General features: G+C 40.9%; 1 protein-coding gene across 4 annotated transcripts in view; it reads right to left on the minus strand.

Moving 5' to 3' along the window:
• Window positions 1-16,192, minus strand: part of PALLD (palladin, cytoskeletal associated protein) — a 396,405-nt gene that overhangs the window by 331,340 nt on the left and 48,873 nt on the right. The window contains exon 1 of one of the 4 annotated variants that reach the window (XM_058670015.1): window positions 4,131-4,150. The exons of the other annotated variants lie outside the window; for them this stretch is intronic. The gene's annotated coding sequence lies outside the window, so the exon portion shown is untranslated. Of the gene's footprint in view, window positions 1-4,130; window positions 4,151-16,192 lie in introns of those variants that run through there. 4 annotated transcript variants of the gene reach the window in all.

The raw sequence follows: 16,192 nt of genomic DNA on the forward strand, positions 1-16,192 counted from the left end.
AGATACTCTAAAAAGTTGGTAGGAAAATGGAATATAATAGGCATTTCTCAGGAACTTTTTGAAAACTACTTCCTAGAGTTGTATTAGGCACATTGTGCTATCTTCCAGCTGTCCCCACCAACCATCTCTAGACTTCTTACATTTTTTCCCAAACTAAAAACCTGAAATTAATTGTCTATCATTACTAGCCAAGCCCAGACAACAACCACTCTGCTTTCTGTCTCTGTGAATCCACTGTCCCGGGTAGCTCACAGAGGAGGAGTCATATAGTGTTGTCCTTTTGTGGCTTTCTCATTTATGCAGAGTGACATCCTCAAAGTAATCCAAGTTATAGCCTGTGGCAAAATGTCTTCTTTTTTAAAAGCATTTATTTTTATTGAAAAGGCAGATTGCAGAGAGAAGCAAAGACAGAAAAATCTTCCATCTGCTGGTTCACTCCCCAAATGGCCACAAAAGCTGGTGATGAGCTGACCCAAAGCCAGGAGCCTGGAGCTTTTTCCAGGTCTCCCACATGGGTGCAGGGTTGCAAGGCTTTGGGCCATCCGCTGCTGTTTTCCCAGGCCATAAGCAGCAAGCTAGCTAAATGGGAAATGGAGTAGCCAGGACACAAAGCAGTGCCTATGTGGGATGCTTATGTTTGAAGGTGGAGTATTAGCCAGTTGAGCCAACATGCCAGCCCTCAGAATGTCTATTTTTTACATTTATTTATTTATTTGAAAGGCCGATCTACATACGGAAACACATAGGAAGAAAGGGGAGAGAGGGGCCCCAAAGAATCGGACCATCCTCCACTGCTTCTGCAGGCACTTTAGTGGAGAGCTGAATTAGAAGTGGAGCATCCAGAACTTGAACCCGAGCTTACACTGAATGCCAGCATTATAGTCAGTGACTTACTCTGCTGTGTCACAATGCCAGGCCCCCTGTCTTTCTTTTCATGGCTGAATAAGATTCCACTGTATAGACATAATACATTTTGTTTATCCCTTCATCTGCCAATAGACCCTTGAGTTACTCACATTTTGAATATTGTGCATAATGCTCCTAAACATGAGTGTACTTACATGAGAGGTTTTATGAAACAGAATGAAGATTCAGCTGGTGGGCCGAACTAGGATACCCTTGTGCCTGAATCCTCACCTTGCACCTGCCAGGATTCATATTGGTGCCAGTTTGTATCTCAGCTGCTCCACTTCCCATCCAACTCTCTGCTTGTGGCCTGGGGAAGCAGTAGAGGATGGTCTAAAGTCTTGGGACTCGGCACCCAAGTGGGAGACCTGGAAGAAGCTTCTGGCTCTTGGCTTTGGATCAGCTCAGTAGCACCTTCTTCTGTATATTTGCCTTTCCAATAAAATAAATCTTTAAACAAAAAAGATTCAGTTGCTTACCATTCCTTTATTCGCACTCTCACTTAAGTTGGCACTGACACCTCTCATAAGCTACAGTGCAGTAACTCAGTCATTTACTGTATTATCTGGAGGAAATAGAATTATTCAAAACATTAACTTCTCTCCAAGTTTAAAATCTGCTGAAAAAACTGAGTGTTTAGCAATATGCTCAATAAGCAATTAGTGACGGTTCACAGTGTGTCTAGCACGAGATCTGCCTCCAAGGACCTTGCAGGGCTGTGGATTATATGTCACTTGCTTGCAGTGGATTATATGTCACTTGAGACATTTACAGCTCCTATGGGACTGCTGGCATATTCCCTACTGCTCTACTTCCATTCTAGCTTCCTGCTGACACATCTGGGAGGCAGCAGCTAATGGCTCATGTTTGAATCCCTTCTACCCACAGTGGGAGACCCAAATGGGCTTCCTTCCTGAGGATTCCTCAGGAAGGAAGCCCATTTGGTCCAGCCACTGGTCCAGCCACTGCTATTGGAGCCAGTTGAGGAATGCATCAGCAAATTGGAAGGTACTCTATCTCTGTCACTCTCCCTTTCAAGCAAATAAACACACACTTAAAATTTTTGCACTCTGCCATATAAAACCAATCTCCTAAAGAATGCAGAAATTTGTCAACAAATAATCAGGAGAACAAGGGGAACTGATTTGACTTATATAGTTTTCAAAATTCTGGACCTTTGAAAAGTAACATATTTTGGAAGTTAATTCAATGAATTCAGATACTGTCTTTATTTTTTTACACATGCCTTTTTCTAGAGATTCCTAAAAGTTACTAACTGAATGATTGATAAGCTACATAAATACTAACTTAAAATTTATTGCAGTGAGCTAATATAACTCCTAATGATAACATGTGTGCTTAAAGGTTAAAGAAAAATAAGTTCTCATTCATGAAACAGACCAGTTAGGATCTTCACAATTTATGGAATCATACATGGAATAAGCAGAAAATTTGACTACATGAGAGTTTAGTGCATGTGGTGCAAAATAAATGAAACTAAAGGAAAAGAGTCATATTAGTAATAACAAAAGGGAAGATGAAATGACAAATGGATGTTGAAGAAGGCAAGGGTGGTTAGTATAAAGTGCAAAGTAAGTTCATGGCCCCAAAGGTCTTAAACTCTCCATGCTTCTACTTCAGATGTCAACTCCACCATTGTTTTCAAAAAAGAGAGTCAAAGAAATAAACTCCAGAGAATAAAAATCAGGATTAAATAACTGTGTCATGTATCAAGCCTAAACAAATGCTTCACAAGACAACCATTTACATTCACCTCTTTGTCATTCCTAAAATGGGATTTGAGAAGAAACATGAACTGGAGAAACTTGTGTTGCATTGGGTATGTTGGTAGTACAAGTTGACAGATACTCCAGACTCCAGTGGGAGTGTCAGCCAGGGACAGAAATGGATATGAGCAGCTAGGACTCAGCCTGACCTCAGGATGCTGGATCCATAGTATTTCCATAATAGGACTGCAAAAAAAAAATATGTCCCTCTAGCCTTATTTGCTTTCCTTAATGGATAATGCTTCTGGCTTGGATCTTGCTGTGGAAAAAAAAAGGCTCTTTTTTGTCTCGTAAAATGTTATAGATGTTACTAAGGCAACATACTTTAATTTTATTCCTATCTCAGATGATAAACATGGAAAAATGTAATTGGCAGTTTAATCAAACATTTAGTGCTAGCTTTAGGTCCACAGAGCATTTTGGTTTTTTGTTCTTAAGGAATATTGGCACTTCAGCTAACCTGCTGCACTCAATTAGACAGAATCCTAAAGCCCTTGTCTAAAAGGTCTTACTTACTCTGCCAACTTAAAAATACCCCGTGGCCAATTTTTAAAACCCACAGGGGAAAGCAAGAATGCTGCTTCTATGACAAAACTCTTAGGTGGCCAGAATGAGTTTGCATTTGTGGGGAATTTTCCTCTAGGCAGAAAAAAAAATCCTGAACATCTCCACATTGGTGAAGACAGTGCCAAATTGGTTTGAAATAAACCGATTTGTTTAAACAGAGAAAATTACAGAAAGATTTCTTTTTTATTAGTAAACTGCAACACACTGCATGGAGACCTTTGACTTTAAAGCCTGTTTATTTTGCACCCAGTCAATAGCCAAGGTTATTGCATCCAAAGGAGGTCATTTGAAGCCCCAGTTCCCTGTTGAACTGTAACAATAAACATCCACAGGAGACACTGAGACTTCCATACTCCCCAGCCTCAAGAAACAAGGCCCAAAGCACAAGCCTAAGGATGACAGCCAATGTGACCAGCGCTACACTCTGCATTTCAATCCGAAGACATTCCCTTTAGAGCTGCAGACATGCTGGCCCTGGCTGTGGTTTCAACAGCTCATCTCAGCCATTACCGTCACTGGACAATTTTATTAATTGTTCTCTTCTGTGCAAGAAGACAGCTGGGCAGTGGAAGAGTTAAGGGAGGTTGTGGTGAACTTCCACCAAGTTTCAGTTACGCACCAGTGGGGACCGAGGCTGATTGGGAGTTTGCATCTGCACCACTAACCAGTTCCAGAGCTCGTGCTGCCATCCCTGCAAACAGGCTCCTGGTTCATCCATTAAGTGGTTAGGAAACATGCAGCTGGCTTGATTTTAATTATTCTAGACCTTTCTACAAGAGTTAACATCACCACTACCACAGATGTATACACTGACATTTAGGAGTACTCATGAGTTTCAAATACAATAATATACATAATTAAAGTGCCTACCTAAGTTGTTCTCGAAGCAAACTTCCGCCTTTTGAAACATTTCCCTTCATAAAAGTCCCCCGATATTTACAGTCTGTAGTTGAGATCATACTCTTGAAATGCTACAGATGAACTGTGGAGAGGAGCGAGTGTAAAAGAGGTGGTTCACACTGAGACTACTTGCATTGAAAAAATTCTACAGTACAGGCTTGGTTCCCATTGGTCACTCGGTGACCTCCAACAATATTTGTCCAGTTGCTATGCAGAGAGGGGCGGCTGCCAGCTTATTTCATTAATAAGCCTGAACCTGGCCTTTGCAGATAAGAGCAGCTATTGTTCACGTGAATGTGCTTGTTGATAAGATGGATGCATCAGCAGGTATAGAGATGGCCTGTAGAACTATAGCCATTTCTGTGTCACACTTTAACTTTTCACAGCTGTTGCAAAAATAAGCCAGGAAACAATTACTACTGCATTTTTTAAAAATTACACTTCCCCTCTTCAGAAACACACATCTAAGAAAATCAACTTTAAATATTTTCTTAAGAAGGACATTGTTCCTGGAAATATAGGATAACTCACTTTTCCCTTATTCCACATATATGTACACAATATGTATAAATAAAATGCATACTTATTTCTTTACTATTTTTAAATGAATATTTGTAAGGCAGAGTTATGGAAAGAAAGGGAGGGATGCAGAGCTATCTTCTTTCTTCTGGTTCACTCCCCCAGATGGCCGTAACATCTAGGGTTGGGCCAGGCTGAAGCCAGGAGCATCATCAGGGTCTCCCACATGGGTACAAGGACCCAAGCACTTGGGACATCCTCTGCTTTGCAAGGCATATTAGCAGGGAGCTAGGCTGAAAGTAGAGAGCCCACCGGGGATGCCAGTACTGCATGCTTTACCTGCTATATCACAGCACTAGTCCCTTTAATATGTATTTTAAAGTGGAGATTTACTTCAGGAAAATTTTCCCAAATTACAAATAACTCCCTTTGGGTGTGACAGGTCTACACATATGTAGGTCCTCATTATACTCTCCATGAGCATTCGAAATGAAATGTGTGCAAGTCTGAACCACACAGGACTAATGTAAAGCACATGCCAATTTAGGCAGGGTTTTAAAAAATGTCAAAGACAGATGTTTTCCTTTTAGTATTTAGAGAAACACCCTACTATTTTTTTTTCAAACTACCCTGACTCTGTGTGCATTTTTGTGGGATTATGTGAGGGGAAGACTGTTTAGATCCTAACTGTATGTAAGGACAGAGGCACAAGAAAATCAACATATTCAGTTAGCTATCTTAGATAGCTAACTCTTTCAACAATGATCTTAGTGTGTTCAAGAATAAAGAAAAAATGGAATAAATTTTCACAAGCAGGATACTTTTTTAGTGTTCTGTTATATAATTTTCAAGGTATTTCTTAGACTTAAATGATGAGTTTATTTTGGTGCAAAGATAAAAAGCATTTGAATCCCATGTACACTTTTTTTTTCCTGTAAAGTTGCATTCCCCTACTTTTGAAGATGCTTCATACTTCAAGTGGATCTGCTAGGCCATATGATGCATATGAGGGCTCACTGCCTTCCCTGCATGTTAACAGCATTTCAAAACATTTGTTTAAAGGTCCACATCCTTTTAAGTGGCAAAAGAAAGAGTTGCTAATTGGGAATGCTACAATAAAATTCACTTCATCACAAATGACCTAGCAACTGTGTGCACTTTTCCAGCTATGGAGGACCAGTCCTGTTCGGGGATCTCGTGAGCCCCAGCCTTTCCACTGAACTGATGTCTGTCATTTAAAATTATACACGCCTGTGTACCTGCATATGGGGTGAGTCATGTATATATAAACAGAACACATATTCAGTATTTTTAAAAACAACTCGTTGTACAGACATCAACATCTGTCTTCCTTATTTATCCTATTTTCTATTTTATCATAGCCCTAAATTACTGTTACCAAAAACAACATGCAAATCCTTGAAGTGATAGTCAATGCAAAAACACAATTAAGTCTTTTCCACATTTTTGAAATCAAATTTACATCTGTCTGTAAATAGCAAGGGAACTCCAGTGCCCCACCCCAAAGGATAGTAATGTGCTTGATTATTTTTCCATTTTGCCTTTTCAGTGATGACATCCAGCTTCCACTGCAGCTACTGGGCTACTGAGCAAAGCTGCAGAACAGGACCTGTAGCACCCAATGGCTCTGATGAGAACAAGAGTATGATGAAAGAAGTGGACTGGAATCTCTGTGGGAGAGTGAGGTGGGGAAGTGACAGTCAGCAGCCTCCAGGGGAAAGTGTGGGTGAGTGAGTAGAGACCTCAAGAACCAGTCCCAGCTCTCAGGACAATTTGTACATCTCCCTGATAGTGGTATGTTTTCCTCTTGTTTTTGTTTTCCATTTTAGTCTGCATAAAAAACACACACGTCTTCCTCTCTACACCATATTTTTAAAATGATGTATGAAATCTCAAAAAGCATATCCTGCTAGCCAGAATCCAGGGATGGGGAAAGGGAGTCGATGGAAGACAGAGAGAGCTCCGTGCAGTGGCAATGCCAGTCACATCTGCATTGCCACATAGTTGACCTGATCGGCTTGAGTGTGTCCACCCAAATGTCTGAGCAAATGTTAATCCCCATCATTCACAATGTGTGTGAAATGTGGAATTTAAAAATGAGAATCAACAGATCTATATATGTACGTACATATACATACATACATATATATATACATACAATATATGTATTGCAATACCTCTAAAGACAGAGCCTGTGAAAATTCAGAACACAAATGGATAGGCAATTTTAGCAACCTCAACACCCCTCTCAAAGTTTCAGACCCAGTGACACAGAGACCACTGCTCTAATTTTAAAATTCAGCAGCTGAAGAAACAGATTGGTGTGGGTCTTCCTATACACATTTTTAACATTATTATCACTTTGATAGTGTTAGCTTGTGTTTTGGGATATATCCCTGAGAGTGGGGTTGCTGCATCAAAAGACAGATCACTAACTTTGTTGAAAATTACCTGCATATTCCTAGTTCACTCTTTTTTTACTGAGTAGACAAAATCCAGTGATTTTTTTTGTCTATATTACTGATTATTGATGAAATAATATGTTTATAATAATGGCTTCCTAAAATTTCTCATAAAGTAAAATAAAATACTCTGATATTTTTTTAAAGTGTTTTATTTTTATTTGACACATACCAAGTATTTATTATTATTATTATTATTATTATTATTAGGAAAGACAGAGAAACAGGGCAAGCGACAGATCTTCCATCTGTTGATTTACTCCCTGAATGCCCGCAGCAACTGGGGCTGAGCCAGGCCTAACTCGGGTCTCAGCAGCTCAATCCAGATCTCCCACATGGATGTCAGCAGTGCAAGGACTTGAGCCATCGCTCACTCCCCCCGGAGTGGGCATTAGCAGAGTACTAGACCTGAGAGTGGAGCCAGGTTTTAACCCGGCTACTCCAGGAAGATGTGGATGTCCCAAGTGGCATTCCATGTGCGTGCCCACCACCATGCTTTAAATCCTGCACTGGATTAGGCTACTGAGAAATTTTAACTTGAAAATTTTTAAATTGAAAAAGTTTTTAGATAATTGAAAAGAATCTCAATGCATATCTCAATAGGTACCTTTCTCATATTCTCATACATTAAAAAATATTTTTTCTGCAACTTAAAAATCTGAGAACTACATGATGTTAGTAAGGTTTTCCTGTTTTAAAAATGGAGCTGCAGGGTCAACTCAACGTCAAGTGAGAGATCAAATGTTCCTAGCTAGAAAGAGCAGGATGTGGTTCCCACCTCTGCGTTATCTTCCCAGGTATGGCAAGATGCTCCCCAGGAGAGCTTGCACAGAGTAACCTGGAGAACCAACTCTGACTGCGTTTGCTGATCTCTGCTGAGCTATGGACAGAGAATTGATTGTGTGCCTGTGAAATACACACCCTTCCACTGTCCCAATGTTTACATCAATGTCCAGCTTTTTTTGTAGTATCTGCTGAAGGTTGAGGCTATCAGAAGACAAGGAGATTGGCAACTCATGTCATCGTAAGAAGAAATATGTTTGCTTGTTAAATAGCACATGTTCATATCTTGGTAGGCTCAGAACTCAATATGATTTTCAAACTGCACATATTTAGTATTGATAATTCTAGATAAATCTCTCTGAAAACATGGAACAATCTTATTCTTTATAACAAGGTATAAATCTAGAAAAGACTGGAAGCTAAAGTTAGCATTTTTTTTTCATTGGAAAGTCAAATATATAGAGAGGAGGAGAGACAAAGAGGATGGTCTTCTGCCCGATGATTCACCCCCAAAGTGGCCACAATGGCTGGAGCTGAACCAATCCAAAGCCAGGAGCCAGGAGCCTATTCCGGGTCTCCCATGTGGGTGCAGGGTCCCGAGGCTTTCTGCCATCCTCAACTGCTTCCCCAGGCCTTAAGCAGAAAGCTGGGTTGGAAGCAGGGCCAACGGCTTAGGAACCAGCACCCATATGAGATCCCAGCCCGTGCAAGGCAAGGACTTTAGCTACTAGACTACCACACCAGGTGCTGAAGTTAGTGTTTCTACAAATATGTTACTTTTTAGCACACACACAGAGAAAATTTTGTTAGCTAAATGCTTATAGATCCAACTTTTCTCTTAGATTATTTCCGATCTGTTTCACATGATTATAACCAAAATATTCTCTTTGTATCCAGAATTTGGTCACAGGACATAGCAGAAATTCTATGCCTATTTGAAGGAAAGGAGAAATATCCACGATGCCCCACAGAACACACTTACTCTGCAACAAACATTAACATCTTCTGTCTAGACTTAGAAGACAACATTTTCTCAAAGCTATGTATGAAGTTTCTAGGAGTAAAAATATATAGAAAAGAATTGACTTTTCTTTTTAATCAAAAGAGATGCTCTTCATTGTGCTTTTCTCTATTCCATAAAGTAGGGAAGATTATGACAAAGTTAACTCCTCCATTCACTACAAACTGAAAATGTGATGAAACAACAGACTTGATTGTAGGGGCTGATCTCCACAAGCATCTTCCTGAGCTCATGAGCATTTCTGCTTCAGGCCCTGCTGGCTTTCTTTTCCCCTTCAAATGACCTTAGAAGTGGCCACCTGGGTTGGACCTGTTTTCCATCAAGCTGGACGGCTTTTACTGACAGTACACACTGCTCTTCCTCACCTCTAAGTTTTTCCCATGTGTGGTTTGCTTGGCCTGGAACATCCTCCTTGCTCTGTCTCTGCTCACCTCTCAATTTCCCTCAGGTCTCCCTCTGGGAGTTGCATCTCCCTCTTGCTCTACCCTCACAGAGCTCTCACTACATGTGTAGTGACTTGAGCCGAGAGGACCGGACCCATCTCCAGAACGCCCTGCAATATTCTCAGAATTGACTGCTATGTCCAGCTAGCCTGTAGTAAACATTCAGGGTATACATATTTGATGAGTGTGAGTTTGTACAGGAATAGTTACTTATATTGGTTGCACTGGTCCAAAAAAGCAAAGGACTAAAATTTTCTTAACAGTGATATAACATTGGCTCTAGAAAGATATGAGGTCTTTTATATAGAAGAGGAAATGAGGGAGAATCAGCTTTTTGAATATTCTAGAGACATATGGTTTAATCTGTAGTGATTTTCCATAAAAACATAAAGATACAGACCAGCAGTCAATGACAAAGTTGCCTTTGGGATCCTAGAGAAATTAACTTTATACATGTAATACAAATTACTACTTAGACTATTGTTTTCATCCATTTTCATTTTAAAGTTCAGTCCCTAAACTTCTAATTCCTGCATGGACTTTTGTCATTACTTTCATTCAAGAATATTAACAGGCATTGTATATCCCTTCCTTGGTGCTATACATAGTATAAAAAATATACAGTATGTAAGTGTATTTATAGTATAATATATACAAGTATTTATGTATTTTACAAACATCATGTATTTATGTAACATGTTACATTTAAATACATCATGTATAAACATGTATCTACATGTATTGATTTGATATACAATATTTTGTAGAGTCTATAAACAATTTTAGGAAACTATCTGCAAGTTCTTGAGTAATAGTGTATTTTGTTTAAATCTCTATCTGTCCATAACAGCACAACGCCACAGAGGCAGCTCAGAACCTTGCTGTTGTACATAGCAGTGAATAAAAAAAAAACTACAAAGAGAGTAAATGTTAAAACTCATGATTAATAGACTGAGAAGAGCTGTTCCACTTGGGATTCTACGCGCCCCTTTCTAACCTTATCTCATGGAGAAATACGGGCTTGGTGACATCTGAATAGGAGCTGCAAATGCTCATTCAGATGTCTCCACAGAGCTGAGTGAATTCCTTAAGGGCCACATTTGCATGGTGTGAACTGTGACAATGCCAAGCTGCACTCAGTGATACTTCCTACTGCTTCAGGCTGCTGAAGCCCAGATGTACCTTCCCAGCAGTTTGGAAGTTGTTCCATGATTCTTGGACTTCAATAGAATATAGACATATGCATATATGTTATTTCAACAGCCTCCAGTACTTACAGTAGCAGAGGCTTTATTCTACTATTTGTCAAACTTCACAACTAACCTGTCAGAAAGTTCTTCCAGCTTTGACTCTAAAATGTAATGTCAACGCAGCTTCTCACCACCTCCAAGGCTACAACAAGGCACTCCCGCTCTCCTGTTGGACTCATTCCTCCCTCTCCTTTTACTTGTTCTCCTGCAGTCCTCTCTCTACACAGAGTACAGAGCCCCATGTGTCTTCTGAAAAACACCAAATGGGTTCCCACTGCATATGGAATAAGAACCGAACTCTCACCCCTGCTGAAAGGCCCCACTTGCCTGAGTTTTCTAAGGGGATCTGACCCCTGAATCTGCCCCGCCCCCCCACTCGGCTCCTGCAACACCCCACTTGCACATGTGCCACTCTCATCCATCCGAGGGCCCTTCTCCACTGCTTTCCCTTTCCAGTAACACTTTCTTCTCCACTGAGGACAGCTCTCCCAAGGAGCCCCTTCCTGAGTACATCCTTTATGGGAATCCTAAGTCCCTGGATGCTTTCCAGCTGCAGTTTTATCCTTCTCAAGCAGGTACCATCCTGTTACACTACATGGTTTACTTATTTATTTACAGATTTGCTACCTTCATCCTCTTGCCAGAACATAAACTTAAAGACACGAAAGTATGGTTAATAATTACATCCCCAGGGCCTAGAACACAGGTTTGCCCCTAAGATCCTTAAGCATGACAAATTGAATGAATAAATCTCAGCTATGACTTCCCTGCTTTGTGCATGTTTGTTATTGTAAATATTGAAGGCTGTGGGAATTAAAGGACCACAATGAGCAGACATTTGATCCCTAGAGGAAGGGTGATCTCACAATTCTGAGCACATACTGGGAAGCAATTTGGTAGAGTGAAAAATATATTTGAAATTAGAAGAACTGGGTATGTAATACACATATTTTATATGCAATATAATATTTTATAGTCTATGTGGTACTGATACTCCAGATTTCTTATTTGATGTTTGTATGACATATTTTCTCCCATCCTTCTACTTTTAAAATATTTGTATGCTCAAGGTGGAGGAATCCACCATGGTGGGAGGGTTTGGGGAGGGGTGGGGAGAATCCAAGTACCTATGAAATTGTGTCACATAATACAATGTAATTAATGAATTAAAAATAATAAATAAATTTAAAAAAAAAGAAAATTAAATGATGAGAAATTTAGTAAAAAAAAAAAATATTTGTATGCTTGACTTTGTATTGAATCTCCCATAGAAGCAATCATAAAAAAAAATTAGAAGCACTGAACCTATGTTCCTGCTTACTGTAATATCTATCTGTCCTGACTACATCTTTTCAATTTTTAAAATATTGATCTATTTAAAAGGCATAGATAGATAGAAACAGAGAATGAGAATATCTTCTACCCACTGGTTCACTCCCCAAATGACTATAATGACCAGGGCATGTCCAGGCCAAAGCCAGGAGCCTCAGCTGGATCTCCCAAGTGGATGTCAAGAGTGCAAGTTCCCGGGCCAGCACTCATCGCTCTCTAAGTGCATTAGCAAGGAGTGGCCCTGTGACACTGGTATCCCATATGGGCACCAGTTTGTCTTCCAGCTGCTCCACTTCTGGTCAAGCTCTCTATTAAGGTGCCTGGTAAGGCAGCAGAAGTATAAGTGCTTGGGCCTCTGTCACCCAGATGAGAGACCTGAATGGACTTCCTGACTTCAGCCCAGCCCAGCTCAGCCCCTGATCTTGCAGCCATTTGAGTAGTGAACCAGCAGAGGGAAGATGTTTACATTCTCTCTTTCTCTCTTTGCAATTCTGACTTTCAAGTAAGTGAACAAATACATGTTTAAGGAAACTTAAATCCATAGCAAATGCATGTGATTTAAACCCTGTATGTGGAAATATCTGTTGAGTAATAGAGGAAGCAATACTTGCTCTTTCTACTAGCATTCCTTCTGAATTAGCTAAATGTGCATAAGCGACACCCTCGGAACTGATCCTGACTTGTCCACTCAGTCAGTGGTGAAAAGCACCTACTCTAATTCAAGGGAAGGGAAGCTTCGAAATCCCTGTGAGAGGTCAGAAAATAACATGAGAATCCAGACTAATCTGTGGATTACATGCATGAAGAAAAGCTTTGAAGACATTAAGAAGATGCTTGTGGAATATGTTTTGATCTTCCCTTTTCTGACTTAGAAAATGATTTTTGCAAATGGGTCATTTGCTTATCAGTCCCAAGTGGGTGGCCAGCTGCTTTACTTCTGGCTTTTTCCAGCATCTGTCTGTGGCAGAACAATGGCCCCAGTGACAACCTGGGCTTCCCTGGTTCATCTGTGACTGCATCTGGAGAGGCTATGAGAGCATGGGACCTGACAGGAGTGGGCCTTTGGCAGGGGCTGCACATGACTGTCCCCTCCCTGGCTCCAGGGCACAAGAACAGGCCCTTGAAAAGTCTCCCTCTAGACTGCAAATGTATTTTCCAACTCTTATGCTGAGAGTTCTTCTTCCGTTGTTGTAGGTCACTCTGCTTTCCAAAGCAAATAAATCACACCCAACAGCCTAGTGACATACTGCATTAAATTGTGTGTGTATGTGCGTGCATTGTTAAAGTGGAATGAAATCTTTGCCTATGTCCAGAATGGATATCCACATGGCAAATTCAGTTTGCCATGAAATTGTGTTTAAGAGTAAAAGGTGTAAAAAGATAAAATTGGGTGTGTTTCCACAAAGCTAATATTTTTAGTGCTTAATACAGTACCTGGCACTTACTAGATGCCCAATTAATGATGGCTGAATATGTGTCTGAATGAGTGGATGACTTGCTCTGATTTCCACAGTAATTTATGCCAGAAATGTGAACATGCACTGCTTAGGAAGATACTACAAATTACATAGATCATTTCCGTATCATTTAATTCATCTGGCTGAGAATCGTTTCTTTACTAATACAACACATTTTGTCTTCCAGTTTCACTAGAGTCTTCTGGAGAATGTTTCCAAAGATATCTGTCTGGTTCAAGTGATGTGTGAAGCTGATCCTGGAAGCTCCTGAGCAGTTTCAGGTCACACTCTCAACCTTGTGCACAGGTCTAGCCTTTGCTAGTGGCAGCCTGCTCCCCAGCTGCAGTGGTCTGGAAGGATCTGATTCTGAAAGGATTGGTCCGGGGGATGGCAGTCACTGAGCAAAGAAGATGACTGGCCTCCCAGCGAGGGAAGAAGCTGTGTGTTTGAGGCTGTGTGTTTCATTAAGGATACATGAATTATTTTATCTCACAGCAAACCACACGTCTAGTCAATAGACTTTAGACAGAACAGTCCATCATGTGTCAGCTCACGTCTGTCAGGAAATCACAGCCTCCACCATCACACCCCTTCAGTTATCTAATAGTAATGTTTGTGGCCTACATATTGAAATGTGTAAAAGATGCTACTCAAATTCCATATGGTCTTAAATATGTTTTACAGATACCAATTAAAAAGTATCTTCTTCATGACATTCAAAAGTACTCTGTTAGTACCTCTTCTATTATCATTGCAATTGTGTTTTGGAGTTTGACATGATATTTAAACATGTTGTTTTTAAATGTTTCAGCTATGTCTGAGTTTTGCTGTCGTTATATCTCTGAATAACCAACATCCACTGAGGAGGACCCTAGCTTACTTAGCTCGAGGGCCAACCGCTTTTGCCTTCTCCATCAGAGGGATGGGCCTGGTGCCATGTCCTGCATCTTTAATGACCTCTTGTCTTGGCAGCAGCACAGCTTCAGACTTCGCCATTTTCTGACAGTCTGCAGCAGCTGAACGACTTGTTACACTAACCCATATTTTTAGAGGCTAAAGACTCAGGATGCTATCACTAAAGATCCTTAAAGCAGATACATTAGGAGTAAATACAGCGTGCCAAACTTGTTATGGCTGAAAGTCTAGGGGTCTTTGTATGTTTCACTGCATTTTTTCCAGGGAAAATGGCTGCTTTTGTTAAAAGCATTTGTGACTCAATGTGAGTCAAAGGGAGGATTTTCTAGAATTATGTCTGAATGACCAGAAGCTGCTTTAGGGCAAATCAGATCCTAAGGATAATCCATCCATTGCAGACTGGTTCTGTAATAACCCCTTAGTAATTTCAATTGCTGTGTGGAAAGTTACAGGTACATTATGTTGGGAATCTTGGCATTTTATAAACACAGAAAGAGACACACCTAGGTCATGTTTTACAATAAGTGGCAGATCCTTATTACTTCCTGTGGTATTTCCTTTGTAATGCTGACTTTGATGAACTCTTGGCACCCTGACAATAAAAGTCATTCCACAGAAATTCCATTTGCACTTACGTAGCAGGATCTAGCATGCTGCTCCTTGGCCTCAGCTTTAATGGAAGTACAAAGATAGAAGGCAACAGGTACCCATGTGTGCGAGACAGAGCCACATGTTTGGATCTGCAAAGCAAGCATCTAAAGACCAGTTCCCAAACACATGAGCCCTCCAGCTAGCCACAATGGTAATAAGTGATCAGAGTTTGGAGAGGAAGGAAAAGCAAGCACACAGATCCCACTGGAGGGTGCTGTTGCCAGGTGGCCCCCTTGTGAAATTCCTAGGGAATGAGGCTTATGCCTCCACAGCACAAGTCACTTCTAAACTTTTGAAATGTGCACCTTGCACTTGGGACACACAGAGGATTGGTGTGTGATGTGTGCCTGAGTAAGCTGAGATGGAACGGGGTCTACTTCGTCCTTGCGAAAATTAATAGAGAAAGAGGCTCTGAGTAGGATCCTGCATGAGGAGAGCCAGGAAAGTCCTAAATCGGTAAGATTGGCGTTGGGTTCTGGCTTATGGAGCCAAGGACTGCGGGACCTACTGCAAGGAGCTGGAAACTAGGGGAAAGAGGACAACCTGGAAGGGTACAACGGGACCTCTCAGAAAGGAGCTGAGGATGAATAACAGATTTGGAGGAAGTGAGGAATCCATCTGTCCCCAAACAAAAACTCCAGGAAAGGTGCCTAGCAGAAAGGTTCTTAGTACCCACTGAGAAAAAGACCTGGCTTTGGGCATGACGGGCCTGGAACTAGCAAAGCCACTTGTCTAGTAAGGACTCTCCAACCCCCTCAGCTTTCCTGCCTTTCCTACTTCCTTAGCAGCATCAAGAGGTGAGCAGGGCAAAATTCAAGAGCAGAAGGAATCTCCTCAGTCACTGCTGGCTTCCAGCTGTAGTAGGTCCTAACCAGGGCAAGGAGCCAATCCCACTCTCCATCAAGCTCAGAAGTTTGACACTTATATGGGGCCAGACCTTCTCAGCAGTGAAGGAGTTGACTGTCGGGCAGCCTATGGGAGAGAGCAGAGCGTCCCTGGAGCTTTCACTCAGGCGCAAAGTAAGATCACTTCAGTTCAATGGCAGAAACTTAAAGGGACAGGGCAAGAGAAGCCTCAGTTCTGATTTATTTCCTAAATGATCCAAATTCAACATATTGATTATGCCTCTAGGAACTCACGGTTGTGATCTAAAGGATATGGTTTCAAAGCTAGCACTT

This window comes from Ochotona princeps, chromosome 11 (assembly GCF_030435755.1).
Source record: "Ochotona princeps isolate mOchPri1 chromosome 11, mOchPri1.hap1, whole genome shotgun sequence".
NCBI lineage: Eukaryota > Metazoa > Chordata > Mammalia > Lagomorpha > Ochotonidae > Ochotona > Ochotona princeps.